The sequence below is a fragment of the Etheostoma cragini genome, chromosome 4 (assembly GCF_013103735.1).
Source record: "Etheostoma cragini isolate CJK2018 chromosome 4, CSU_Ecrag_1.0, whole genome shotgun sequence".
NCBI lineage: Eukaryota > Metazoa > Chordata > Actinopteri > Perciformes > Percidae > Etheostoma > Etheostoma cragini.
In genome coordinates, this window is record NC_048410.1 from 15,685,842 (window position 1) to 15,700,006 (window position 14,165).

The window sequence follows — 14,165 nt, forward strand, 5'->3', positions numbered from 1 at the left end:
AGTTAATAAGTAAGTGTTACATAGTGTTGAAAATGTAAAAAAGAAAAGTGACAAAGGTGTTGGGAAAAAAAGGACAAAAACATAAGACAAATTTAAAAACATCAATAAAAAGCGTCAAGTAAATTGTTGATTTTCAATTTTGACGGGAAGACAACACAAGGGTTAAGGGGCACTGAATATCGGGAAATTACTGCTAATCAGACGATAAATGAGACACGAGTTAGAGCACTCCCCGACCCCTCTGCCTCACTCCCCAACCACTAGGAGATTACTACGTTGCCCCAATGAGAGCAGACGGAAGGTTCTGAGACAGAAATTTCAATTAGAAATATTTCCTTTAAAACACAGAATGCAATATGGCACGTAAACGCACTAAATGGGTTTAGCTTTGACAGAGATTAGGTTATGCATTTTAAGCAATAAAGAAAAAAACATTTTCATGAAAACAAACACAATAAGTTAATAATTTTAGGAGATGTGTTTCATTTTATCTGTTGTATATTTACTATTGCTCTTTAATACAGAAATGTATTTGTTTGTATCAATTGATGAAATACTCCATACAATACTGGCTTGCAAAAGTAATCGATACCTGCAGCCCTACTTTCTTCTCCACAGGAGGTCTATATTTTCTTGTGGAGGTAATGCATACTAAAGCTGTAAGTATTCCAATGTTCAAGATGTATGAATTACCCACTGTCATGTTTAAATAAAATTACACTGTCTAAACACAGCATTCTAAAGTGCAATTGTGAGCTCAAGAAAATAAAAATGCACCATTTGCATAAAAATGCATTTTTTTCCACCAAGATTTTGGCTGCCTCCTGTAATACCCTCATCCCCACTGTTTTAATTGGCAACAAAACTACATGTTGTTGCAAATTGTTGAAAATGATAAATTTAGATATAAACACTTTTATATTCTAGGCCTACTTCAAAAATGATATTTACCAATGATAGTAAATTTAGTCAAATTTGAGGGTATCAGATTCAGTTTCCTCAAAAACTGAAAGAAAATTCAACCTGTGTTCTAATCAACTACAGTATGTGCCTTAATCTATGATTTTAAAAGTGTAATTTCTTTCCCTCTCAACAACTTTAACACAGGAGGTACATAGCTGTTATCCTAACAATAAGAACATGCTCCTGCTGATTATCAAAGAAATCCATTGGCATGTCATAATAAGAGGGCCACTAATTAGCCAAAAGGGATTACAAGACTATTACACTATCCATTATGCCAACGTATAACTCATAACAAATGAGGACATCTGCTTAGACCATGGCTCTGCTGCATTCACACACTTGTTTGGCCTTGCTTTCATACATGGCTGCCTGCTGGTTGTCTGCTAAGATATGTAGTGTATCTCATTCTGGTCAAATTAACAGTATCCTCCATCAATGGACAACCATTGAATTTTACATCAAACTTGTTGAAGCCACCTTGGCACCGATTTCATCACCTACACATATTCAAACTTGCAGCAAAACAAATCCAAGGCTAACATTACATCTAATGCACACAAGAACAGCAGCAAGCAAAGGCTGAAAAACGGCATTAATTTGAGCAGTACTTGCTGAGATCCACTTGCTAATCCAGCAGCAACACCACAGCTTAGTGGTGAAGCTGACATGTGAGTGCAGTTTGTATGACCCAAAGGAAAAATACTCCTAAATTCTCGAGTGACGTAAATAGTTGTTGTACAAGAAATGTAACTTAAGTTCTGATGTACTATGATGATGGGGATTTTGAAAAAAAGTGTTGCAGTATGGGGATATTGTTGTGTTTTAGCTTTATATTACCACGGTCAACCCTGGTGGTTGCTGCTAAATGGTCCCGGTCTCAGCTCAAACCAGGCTCTCTTCTCCGTTGTATACATTCACGACCCTCCAGTAACTGTCAAGGTTAGAGCTAAAACAATTGACAAAAAGTATTTACATCTATTTTGATAAACAATTGTTTAAGTCATTTATCAAGCAAAATGCCAAATCCAAGTTTTAAGATATCCCCTAAAAAACCTATGGGTCATGTCCCAAATGCCATGGCCAGGTTCTTTCTACAGTCTGTGATTCTAACGCTACAGGCAAATTTTCATTTTAGCATTAATTCCGATCTAGACATTTACAGTTGCCTTTGAGAACCCAGAGCTGTCTTCATTATCTTGGGTATTACAAACAGATTAGCAAGAGGAGTTGTTTTTTCAAGTGTTAAAAGACCAGAGAGATTTCCCATGCCCCCTCAAATATGGATTTGCTGATATTTAGTCAATACCTTGCTTTGTTCTACTTCATTTATTGATTTGACTCAAAGTACATTGTCTCATTTCCTTGAAAACACAAATATGCTTTACCATCAGCAGCAACCGCAAGAATATATATTGCTAGAGGTGTGACGACTTTCTCTGTGAAAATAGGAAAGCGGACAGCAAAATTTTACTTTTAATGATATTAAACAAAGAGAAATGTTCTCTGTTCATATGGTCATAAATCAATACTAGAGTAGCCTACTTCCTTGTTTAGTGCTGCAATTAATAAAGCGCAGAAGAGAAAAGAGCATCTGTCTTCACAAAAATCATCTGTTGAGTGTTTTATGGTAACCAACGTAACCAATGTTAAATACAATAGCAAATAGTAAAATATAACTATTAACAACATTAAAAAAAGCTTTTCATATGTTGTAACCTTGGTACTCTGAGGGAAGAGACTAAATCTATAAGTGCTTGTTTATCATTTTGTGACTTTAGATAGAATAAAGGACTATTTTTCCAGTCTTCTTTCTTTACCGAAGTTTTCTGTGAAATAGTGTTAAGATCTCGTAAACCCAACCTTGTGTCTCTGAGCTGGGTGTCTCTCCCCACCCCTATATATTGGAAACGCTTGCATCTCATGCACCTGAACTGGCTACAGTCATGAGCAAGTGCCCTTTTAACTTTTTTATACAGTACTGTAGTTCTTGTGAGCCTGCTTCACCTGACTAATTGATCATAATACAGTAATGATGATGCCATGACACTGAAATGACAGATACCGAAATAAGTCTTTATATTCTGACCTTTAAAACAGGATTACATTTACTGTATATGAGTCTCCTACAATCACGCACAGCTATCAATCAATCTGCTAATTAGATTCTTGCGTTGCCTATAGAATATCGTAAAAAGTGGGAAATGCTTGTTATAATTGCCCAGAGTTTGAGATAATGGCTACAAATGTCATTATGTCTAACAATCAAAACCCAATGTTACTCAGTTAGTGTATGACAAAATTCCTTAAGATTGAGAAGTTGGTACTGCTACTTCAAAGGCAAAATTGATTATCTGCCTGTTCTCATGAACCATTTGATCCAAAAGCTACAAAAGTTAAACACTCTTAATCGTAAGCATTCCACGAAACAACAGGCAGCTCCCGGGCTTTGTACCAGACTCAAAGAAACCTTTTTTCGGGTAACTGAACCACAAAATACCGCTGATACAACGGAGGTCTGTAGCCGTCTTCACAAAGCTCTGTAGCGGCTTGAACAACTAGCATTTGCCGCTTGCTGTCATACAGCTTGTAACCAGCTGGTGTCACGTGACCACCCGGCGGCACTTGACCAGCCTGTGGTCTCCTAATTTCGTAGAATATCATACGCTTCTGCGAATACATTTTTGTACAATATCATACGGACCCGTTCATGAGAATGCGTTGAAACAGTTGATACATTTTCTGTCAATCTACTTATTGGTTAAATCAACTGATTCTTGCAGCTCTGCACAAATCAGTTCATATCTAGGCTGCTGTTATCGCTATGGAAACAATGGGTCACTGCAAAATGATGAGTCCTGCCAGTCCTATGCTGAATTTCCTTAATACTGTTCTCTGAATCCTCTTTACAAATTCAAGAATACTTTCATCCATCCATTGACAAGACAATTGTAATATTCATAGGCTTTAATACAAGATTAACCTATATTGTTATATCGAGGAAAACCGCTTCCATTTTAGACAGCACTTAGAAATTTGACTTGTGACAAAAAGCCTATTCAAAAGCACTTCATTCGAAAAATTACAGTGACGCAGATGATTGTCTTGAGAACCGAGCGGCTGCGGAGGCAGAGTGGTTGCTAGCTCCCACCTTCCTTACGCTGGCTGCTAAGTGTTGGGACAGATGATCTCTGGAATCCCTGAGTGATTAGTGGTTACCTGGGGATAGGTCTGCTCTGCAGTGGTAAACACTTGTGTTGTGAGGTTTGGATTAGCAGTGACAATAACATACAGCAGCTGTCACACCTTCAGCTCACACCATTTTCACAGATAAAGCAGACACATGCAGGAATTTGTACAACAGAGCTGCTAAAATTACACGCGGATCAACTGTAAGGTGTTTAAAAAAAAAAAATTGTTTACATTTTGCCGACCGTGTTGTCTTTTCGCCGTCTTATAAACATATTATTTGAGAAAGTGTTAAACAAAGTCTTTCTGAAATATGAAAATGTCAAAGGAAAAGGCCATGGTATTCACATCCCTAGTTAATTAGGGTTCCACTACCAGGAGGGTATGAATGTTTGTGTTGAAGAACAGAACCATCTGCATTCCCCAAAGGGGAGCATGTCAACAGGATCGATAGGGTAGTCTCTAAACTACTGTTCCGCCTCCAAAACTATCTCACTCAGCACATCTTCTCCCTTGGAAGCCTCTGAAATTAACCAACACCACATTTTCACACTAGCTGCCCCTGTCATTTTTACAATACCTCATTTTCCTCTCACAAAAATCATTTGGTGGAACAAGTTAAACAGCAAAAAGATTTTCAGATACAATATTTTAAGCCCTCGGAAAAGAAATGCATTGCCGTCTTTTGAGTAACGTGGTTAGATACCAATGACCCCCCTCAATTGTTGTTTTAGAGCTTTTTCTCAAAATAGAGAAAGCTCCCAGGGATACAGTCAAAGTGTGTGAGAGAAACAAACAGAACATCCATCTCATTTGGAACCCAAAAGAAAGAGCCTGGGGACTGATCTCTCAGGGTGTTTACTTAGCGAAAGAGAGGGGGGAAAAAAAGCTTAATGGTGTTTTTCCACTACATGGTATCTGCTCGACTCGCCTCGGCTTTTTTGGTTTTCCATTATGAAAAAATGTCCCTGGTACCTGTTAACAGGTAGTTTTTGTAGTACTACTACCTTAGTCGAGGTTCCAAGCAAGCTGAGGCATTACCGAATGGTTCTGTAAAAACCTGCAGACAACTGACTGTCGTCATTAATCAATGCGTCATCATGGCTAGTGACAGACGGATGGAGGATTATACAGGATGGTGGACTATATAAGATGCTATATTTTGTCTGCTCTCTCAACAACTAACATGTCATCTGAAATGTTAGTTAAATTAGTTTTGTAAATTGATCAAAATGGCCAAACTGGAGATTACAGAGCCAACCCTTCTGATTATAACAGCAGCTAACTCCAAAGGTAACTGACTTTTCCAACTCGCACTGCCAAAGAGTGTGTTTTAACTAAGGGGCCATCCACACAGAAAAGCATTTTGGTGCAAAGGTAGTTTTGTATCGTTTTGGCCGATTGTCCGAACAAATGCTGTCAACGCACTGCTTGAAAACGCACTTTTTTGAAACCTTGCGTACTTGCGTATCAATGATGCCATCACCACAACCCTCGACGGCGTCTCATAAACAACGGTGTCCAACAAACTTGTGTTCCTGCTAGAAAAGATGGTGAGCACATTAGGGTTACTAGCGCAAAATATAATGCTCCTTATGGGTGTTTTGGTTTCTTTTTCTGTTTGTACACAGCATGCAAGCTTATGCGCATGCTCCGAGACGGGGGAAAAAAGGATGGTTTTGGTACGTGTAGACGTGGCCTGAGGTACACTCTCAGAAAATGAAATCTATATCTCAGTGCATTTCTTTAATAACCTAATTTAAGGGTTCATAATCAAAGATGACTGTTTTGTATTTAGCTATTTCAAACAAAAAAGTAACCATCAGCAGATATATTGACATTTTCAACACTCGACTATAGATATTGGCTTCTAATATAAAAATAATTAACAAAAAGGCATTTAAAACCCTAACAAATTACATGACAACATTTTTTTTTTATACACATTTACAAAATGTCAATATGTTTAAAAGCAGCAGCTCACTGAAAAAGAAACAACACAGCTAAAGCTTCCAGTTGCATAAACCAAAGCCCTCGGGTGTTTCTTTACAAAAGGAAACAGCCAATGCCAAAGATCTAAGGACTGTTTGCATGGCGTCACTTCAATTTCATTTAAGCATCAAGTTGCTGTCCCGTTCAAACAAAACACTTGTCTGTCCCAACTGTGATAACTATACTCTATATAACTATAAACAGTGACGACCATAGAGTTCAAGACTGGGTAAAGATGTCACGTCATAGACTGCAGTGACTGCATTTTGAACTAAAAGTTACCTAAATGCATAGTAACAACAAGTACACGCAGGTATATTTGAGACATTTCCTACAGCAGCTCAAAAATATCAAGAACATAATTAATGCAAAATTCAATTAATCTAACGCAACTAGACTCTCATTAAACAAGCTTATTTTCCATTCTGCAGAGCACCTTGAGCTTGATAAAACATGCACAGCCTAATCCTATATCTTCAGTGATTGTCGCCATAATTCGGGACAGAAAAAATGAGCTTTGTGGATGAGATACTTATGCCTACTTATGAATTTGCTTTTCCTTGCTTCTGAAAAAGACAATCTTGAATGTAGCCCACCACGGGGTAAAAAGAAGCACAAAACAAACACCCTTATTTGACCCACAATAGCAATGCAGGAAAAAGGGGGAAAGGGAGCCTGGAGGTCCCATTGTGTCCACTCGCTACAGAGCAGTGTTGACTGACAGTCTAGCTGTAAGTAAAAGCTGACACAGTATCACATCGCGGAAAGATTGTTGAAGGGGAAAGAGGACATGGTGACTGAAGAACAAAGGACATTTATTGATATGACTAAGTCCTTGAGTGCAGCAGTATACGTCCTTCAGTGACAGTGCCTTATTGCCTGGACATTAATCACTATTGTCATGAAGCACAGGATGTAAGTGTACACTGGTTTCCCCAAAAGCATTTATCTTCCCGCATTTAAACCAGCCTGGTCAAATCCGGTTTATGTTTATGTGTGTGTGTGTGTGTGTGTGTGTGTGTGTGTGTGTGTGTGTGTGCGCGCCTGCGTTTGGTTTAGGTTGCATGTTGCTAAAACAGATGAAATAATTTGGAGTGAAGTGGCTCCGAGTCATTTTAAATGATTAAAACGCTACTGTGACCAGCTTGGAGTATCTTGGCTGGAAGATCGGGTGAACTCAACTGTACACACCAAGTAATGAAGCGATGACTGATTGCCTTGATTAACATAAGTTCCACAAATAAACAGTTTAATCACAATTAATGTCAAATTACTATAATTGCCCTTTAAATAAAACATTATTGTCATAATATTGGGCTCAAATCAACTGAAATATTCCACTTTAGTATTAATGTCAGCATCTCCAGATAGGCCGGTACTGTCCGCTGGTCACATCTGGTTCAGTTACGGCTCCTGGACACGGTACGCTAGGTATTGATTCTCTTCCAGTTAATTAAAGTAATATACAACTAAATATCAACGAGAAACGGGGTATAGGTGGCAGACTAGGGTGCAAAATTTACTTTTTTTTGTCCACCAATCAAATGGCTACTGAATGAACTCAATAGATTATTAGTTTTATGGCTGGTGTGTGAAGCAAATCTACCAGCAACTTGCATATTTTACTAATACTTGGATGGTGGATGGTGACAATTTTGTACCCAGTGGAAAGGAATTTGTATACTTCTGCATGCATGCATTCTAAATCTACCCTACTTGGTTCAGTTTGTGGTCTTCTATCCAGCAGATATTTTGGAAAGAAGCCTATTAAGTTTCTAACCGGTAGCATAGTACCGTAATGAATCAAATTTTTATATTTATGTCTCCAATGTGGGATTTAAAGTTTCTGAAATTCTGCTTGGCAAATACTTTACGAGGAAGAATAGAAAATTCAGTGAAAGTGTCTGTTAGACCTCAAGGATACACACAGTGCCATTTGATAAATAACCGACAAGCATAACTTTTATCTTTCTTGTTTCTAACTTCCAAAAGGCTGCACTTTAAATTTTTTTTAATGACATTAGATATTATGAACACATACATTATGTCTATTAATTTCATTTCTCAGTGCTTAAGATGACTCTGGTTTGGTGTGTGGAGCTAACAGCAGCGGTACATCCACTATGGGAGTAAGTATCCTTTTTTTAAAAGCCCAATCCATTTCAAACAAATCCTCTCACAGACAAAGATCAGACATGAAATATGTTTCAAAAAGGTATAAAGTAATACAAGGTTGCAAATGTTTACTTGCACTTTACATTGCTACACCAAGGAAATTATGACAATTTTTTTCAAACATGTCCCATCAGTGAGGAAATTCTGCAACGTTAACACTGAACCCAAGAGAAATAATTCACACTCTACTATAAATTAACAGAATAACTAAATTATTCTCACAAGCGTTTGTGAAAGTCAGTGCAGTTTTTCTGTCTGCCTGCTCCGCCCTAAAAAAAGGGTTTTCATTTACTTTTAAGGTACTTTAAATGTGATTAATTTCATGTAATTACCTTTTTTTTATTGTGTTGTAGCATAAACAAAACAGATTTTAAGTAAACTACAATATATGGGCTAAACCGTGAATTAATAAACAGGTAGCTTGTTAACATTTTGAAGAAATCATGTTGGGGCAGGATTCCAGCAGCACTGTAGCCCACAACTTAAAATATGACATAGATATTAGATACATAGGTTCTACTTGGATGCACTGCCAGGGTAGATTGAGATCCGTCCAGGTAGATAAAACCCGATTTCCTTTTTTTTTTTTTTTACCTCGCTCAATGATGTATTTTTTACAGTGCACACTGACCAGCGGCCCGCAGAAGTGCGAGAACACGAAGGGGAGTGTGGTTTCCGAAAGGTCAATCGAGAAACTGCTATTTCTGACGAAAGAGCGACAGTTTGTTATGTTAGCGAGCAAAATTTAGCACAACTGCCCAAAAAGTACTACTTGCTGGTGAAGTGCTAACATAAAAACATTACTGAAATAGACACTTTACAAATAGATAACACCGTGATTGCAACCAAAATATGTCTGAGTTTATTTTCAAAGCTTATGTCAGTTGACCAATAGAGCTGAACAATCACAGTCCTTGCGATATGCGTCGCCGCGATGCAAACTTAACATTTTTTGGAGGTGCACGTTGAGCTATGGCAGTGGGCTCGGAGAGGGTTTAGCCTTGACACATAGGGGGTCTGCGGAGGAACGCCGTCGATTTAACACAGAACCATAAAACAGTCTTTAGTAATAGAATGCTGTTGGTGGTCTTGCCGTGGGATTGACTGTACCGATAAACCGTAGAGCCGCGGCCACACCGCTGTGAAAGCTCTGGTTGTCTCCGCGGCAATCTGATCCACTCCATATATCTTTATGATGGAGCTAACCGCTAATCGGAGCTAATCCTTGCTAACCAAGCCTTCAGTTCCCATTCTCTGTGCCTGTCTATGCTCTAATTGTATTTAAAGACTCAACCCCAAATAAAAAGAGAGATTTTATTAAGTTGGCTGTAAACGTTTTAAACTATTACAATTCCGAGTTGTTTGACTGACAGAAATCTGTTTAGAAGAGATATTTTTAGGAAACAAACAAAATGAGAATTAACAAAAGATAGAATTAGTCTTATATGATTTAACAGGGGACTGTTGAGATTTATGAGAACATGTAACTTTCTGTATAGATCATAGTATAGTATTAAGGTTAAGTTGCTACTACATATAACATTGTGTCTACAGGTAATCAGGTGTTTTATCTGCTCAACCATGGCATTTGACAAACCAACCACATTTAATTGACAAGGAACCTCTCATGGCTAGTCTTCATCTGTATAATATTTTAGTCTGATTTGTTTAATATGTAAATAGTTACTTCTTTCTAAATTATCTGTTAATGTTACATAGCCCAGTAATTGTTTTCATTTAACCGTTCATAAACCCTTGTTTGACTAGTTTATTCCTGAAGCCTCCGGTGAAGCAGTCACACACCGCGCTGTCACATCCTTCACCACCCACCACAAGTAAATTCTCAACTTGTGGAAAACACTGCAAAAGGATGAGTATCACTAGCAAAAAGGGTCAACAGTGATTTATCTGCACAAATGAAAAATGATTGCAGTTGCAGTGTTTCCCCATCAGACCATTTAGTGGTTTCCAAAGGAAGCAGGTGGAGAGACAACAGATAATCGTGTGCTAAGCCCGTCCACGATCAAGCACAAGCAAATATGCTACTGATGCCATTTTAAAACCCAAGAGAATGTTAAATTCGAGATGTTCTGTCAGTACTTTACATATCGAACCAATTATCCAGAGAAGACAGAGGACAACCTTGATGATAATGAACCCGAGCCAAAACATCAGCGATGTCCAGACAGCTGGCATCCTGCTGGCACAGCAGTACATCAGGACCTCATTAATAACATTAATATTATGTTTGATCACCAAACTATTGGCAGTGGACAGTCACAGTTTTCGAAAAGGATCTCCCTAAAATACAGCACACACAAGTGAAAATGGCCATTATGTCCGTCAAAAAGCAGTAATTCTTTTTATTCAAATTCCTAAAACCCTGTTCATTAAGGTCCTATTGTCTTTACTTCAAATTATTCCCCAGCTGCATCACAAGGCTTTATGCCTTTATCCGTTTTTGTATAGCCAGATTCACATAACATGCAATAATTTCCTCATTACTTAAATGATGCAATCAGGAGGAGTCTATAGGCCTTATTAATGACAAGCTATGCTTCCCACAACGACTGGGAGCTGCAGTTCCAACCACACAAGTTTAAAACAAACATCATTACAGTTCTCATCAAACCACAACACATTTATTTATCTCCATATTGTTGTAGGCACTGACATTTTGGAGAAAAACACCCTAGGACATTTGTGTTAGTGAGAAAAGAGATGCAAGACTGCTTTTCTTAATGAGCTGCTCATTTTCTATTATTTTAGTTTATTGCAGCTACACACTTAAGACAAAATCCTCTAAGATCTTGTGAAAATCGGGTCAATTTCATCAACAGCTTTGTTTTTAAATCTGGTATGTATTAACTTAAAAGAAGGAAATAATCCCCCTTCCTTTCAAATCATTCTCATGTTAACTAGCACTGGTTTGGTACTACTATCTACGATGTAAACTCTTTATTTACCCGGCCATTGACGGTAGATGAATATGGTTAGGTGATAGTGAACAAATAGCCAAATTGGATTTATCCTCCACCACCTTGGAGTTGGTGTGTCCGTCAGTCTGTAACGTCTGTCTGCTGTGTGTCAGAGGTCTGGTGATACGTGTCATATGGGAAAAAACTCAGATGTGTTAGGGGCCTGGAGGGCTACTTGTCAATATAGCTGCAAACTAAGGATGTGGAAGCAGGGAACTAGGGGATTTTGGGGTAGAGGGGGCGGGCGGGATGGGGGGTGACTCAGAGAGGAACCATTCTCCTGTGTTACATCACTGCTACTTCAATATAGGGGGTGATTTGTGCCACTGAAGTAAAACAACCAACATACTTTGAGAGGCATATTAACTAGAACACTGTTAAAATGAAATTTGATGTAACTAATTATGGAATGTAAATGCAAGTACTGTTTAGTATATTCTTCAAATGCTTCTAATGGTATAATAGAACCAGATTAGTAAACTAATGGGCATTTATTACCTGCCAATATGGGCTTATCACAGATATAGTACTAGTAGCCATATCTATTAGTGTGTTCATTGGCTGACAAGAAATTAAAGTGCAAAACTGCCAAAAATGATTGTAGTTATTGTACAAAGTTTGTCAACCAGAGAGCACTAACACACATTTTTTCAAGTGTAAAACGTCTCGCTGAGTAGATATCTTTTTCACAAACTTTAATATAAGGCTGTATATCAAAACAATAGAAATTGGAGCAATTGGAAAAATCTAAATTGTGACTTTTTATTTTCAGCCTAGGAACTGGTACTCCACTCAAAAATAGAGATGAAGATGTATTGGACTATACTTAACAGAGGTGATTCTGAATAAACTTACGTTAATGCTAGAAAGTAACCTGACGCACCGGATGGTGGAGGCAGCGCTGCAGCCTAAACACACTACTCCCATCCAAAATGAACGGAGAGACCTGTGTTTTCGCCTCAGCGTCTGATGTGAAGGCTCAGCCTGCGTTCACATCACCAAAAGGGTATCCGACAAGTTTCCACAGATTGGTACGCCGCTGTGGGAGTTTCACTGAAATGGCTCATTGATGTGACGCCCGGTTGTGTTCCCCTAATGTAGCACACGTAGAATTTATATTTCACAATTAATGTTTTTTTGTCAGATTCTTTATAGATGTCGACATTTCGGAACAAAGGCAGCTTTATTTCACAGAGTAGGAGAGAAAAAAGGAACAAGGGACTATGCCTTCTTGTGGCAAGAAACAGTCAGCTGTTACACAAAATTCTGGGTATTTCAGTGCTTGTGTTTTAATGTTTCAAAACTTTCTTGTGGATGCGATAGAGGCAGAGCTGTTTCCTATTTGCTGTACGGGACTCTCACGCCGCCTCAAAACAGAATTACAAGTTTGAGCGTTGCAGCCTAAACGCACTACTCTGATTCAAAATGAATATAAAGCCCTGCGTTTTTGCTGCACATGCAAGTGAATGCAGCGGTAGCCTACGGCAGCCAGGGAAAGCTCTGTATTTTTCAGTAGACCGGAGTTGTGCCTGGTGGATGTGGCGACATTCCCGCACTGGAGCACAGGAAGTATGCCGATACAACTTATTTGTTATACATGCAGACCTCCTTTGGGCAACATACGTTCTGCTATTTTATCACTTTTTGCCCTTTTAAAACAGTACTGGTGTGTCCCATTGTGTGCTTAACCCTCAACCCAACGTTAGCCCTTACCTTAACCAGTCATCTGTGTGAGGCTCACCATGGCCCTACATTAATGTTAATCTAAATCAGGCCCTGTTCCAAACCCACAGAGACCAGCGCTTGGTGAAACACTCTTAAAAAAGGTAAAACAGATATGTGTTGCACCATATTCTGTTACCTGACGGAACGTGATTTTACCTATATTTCCAAAAGTTTTTAACATTGGCACAGACTTTATTGTTATAGCTGTTATCAAAAGGTGGTGTTGGTAACACCTATGGAAATATGAACAAAAAACAACAACATAGAAAGCATCACACATTTGGATAGCTGTGATAAACCAGTTTGTCACAGCTGGCTGTACAACACTAATAAGCTACTTATTAACATTCAACCAACCCATCCATCTTTAATCGTTAAATCTCTGGCGGCACAGAATCTGATGGGTCACAAATTTGGATGCAACATGGTCATCTCAATGTTTGTGCTGTGGTGGCATTAACCGCCCCTCATAAAGAACATCCATCCACGAGCGCTAACTCTCGCCCTTATCCTCGTTTCTAGCTACGCACAGAACAGCAAGCAGACGTAGATATACCTCTATATCTACCCCAACTACAGTAAACCTATAATAAAACTTAGGGACTTCTTTTAAACATCACAACAAAAGTACAGGTTTAACAGATAACGTTAACACTGCTAAGTCCACATGAAATAAAGTTAACTCAACGATTAACGTTACCACAAACCATCTGAGTGCCTACAGGATTGTTATTAGCTACATTTCCTGAGATTGATTAATTCCAGAGACACCATGTTGTATGAACATTCGGTGATGTAGCTCATTCTGTCAGTATTTATGGATGTGGCTAGCGTAAAGCGTCAGGCTTAAACAGGAGTTGTTTAGCAGAAGTAAATGTTTAGTGTAACGTTAAAGCAGGGGGGACGTTTGCGCAATCATAGTCCAGCTGCCTAATCAATACCATGCACACAAATCACGGAGGCTAAACGTCCCAGCGTTCACATACCCGTTGGACGTTTAATTCGGCTCGGCCCTGTAACATTAAGTTAACCTTAGTGGAACCCAGGCAAACTGCTGCCTCTGAAAATCTATTTATTCGACAAGCAAAAGTCGCGTTTACCCTTCATAATTAAAGCCAAATTCAACACTGTGGTCGGACTAGT

At 38.6% G+C, this 14,165-nt stretch overlaps 1 protein-coding gene across 2 annotated transcripts in view; it reads right to left on the reverse strand.

The window, feature by feature from the left end:
• The window catches only part of ca16b (carbonic anhydrase XVI b), a 100,005-nt gene that overhangs the window by 85,045 nt on the left and 795 nt on the right, over positions 1-14,165 (reverse strand). The window lies entirely within an intron of this gene.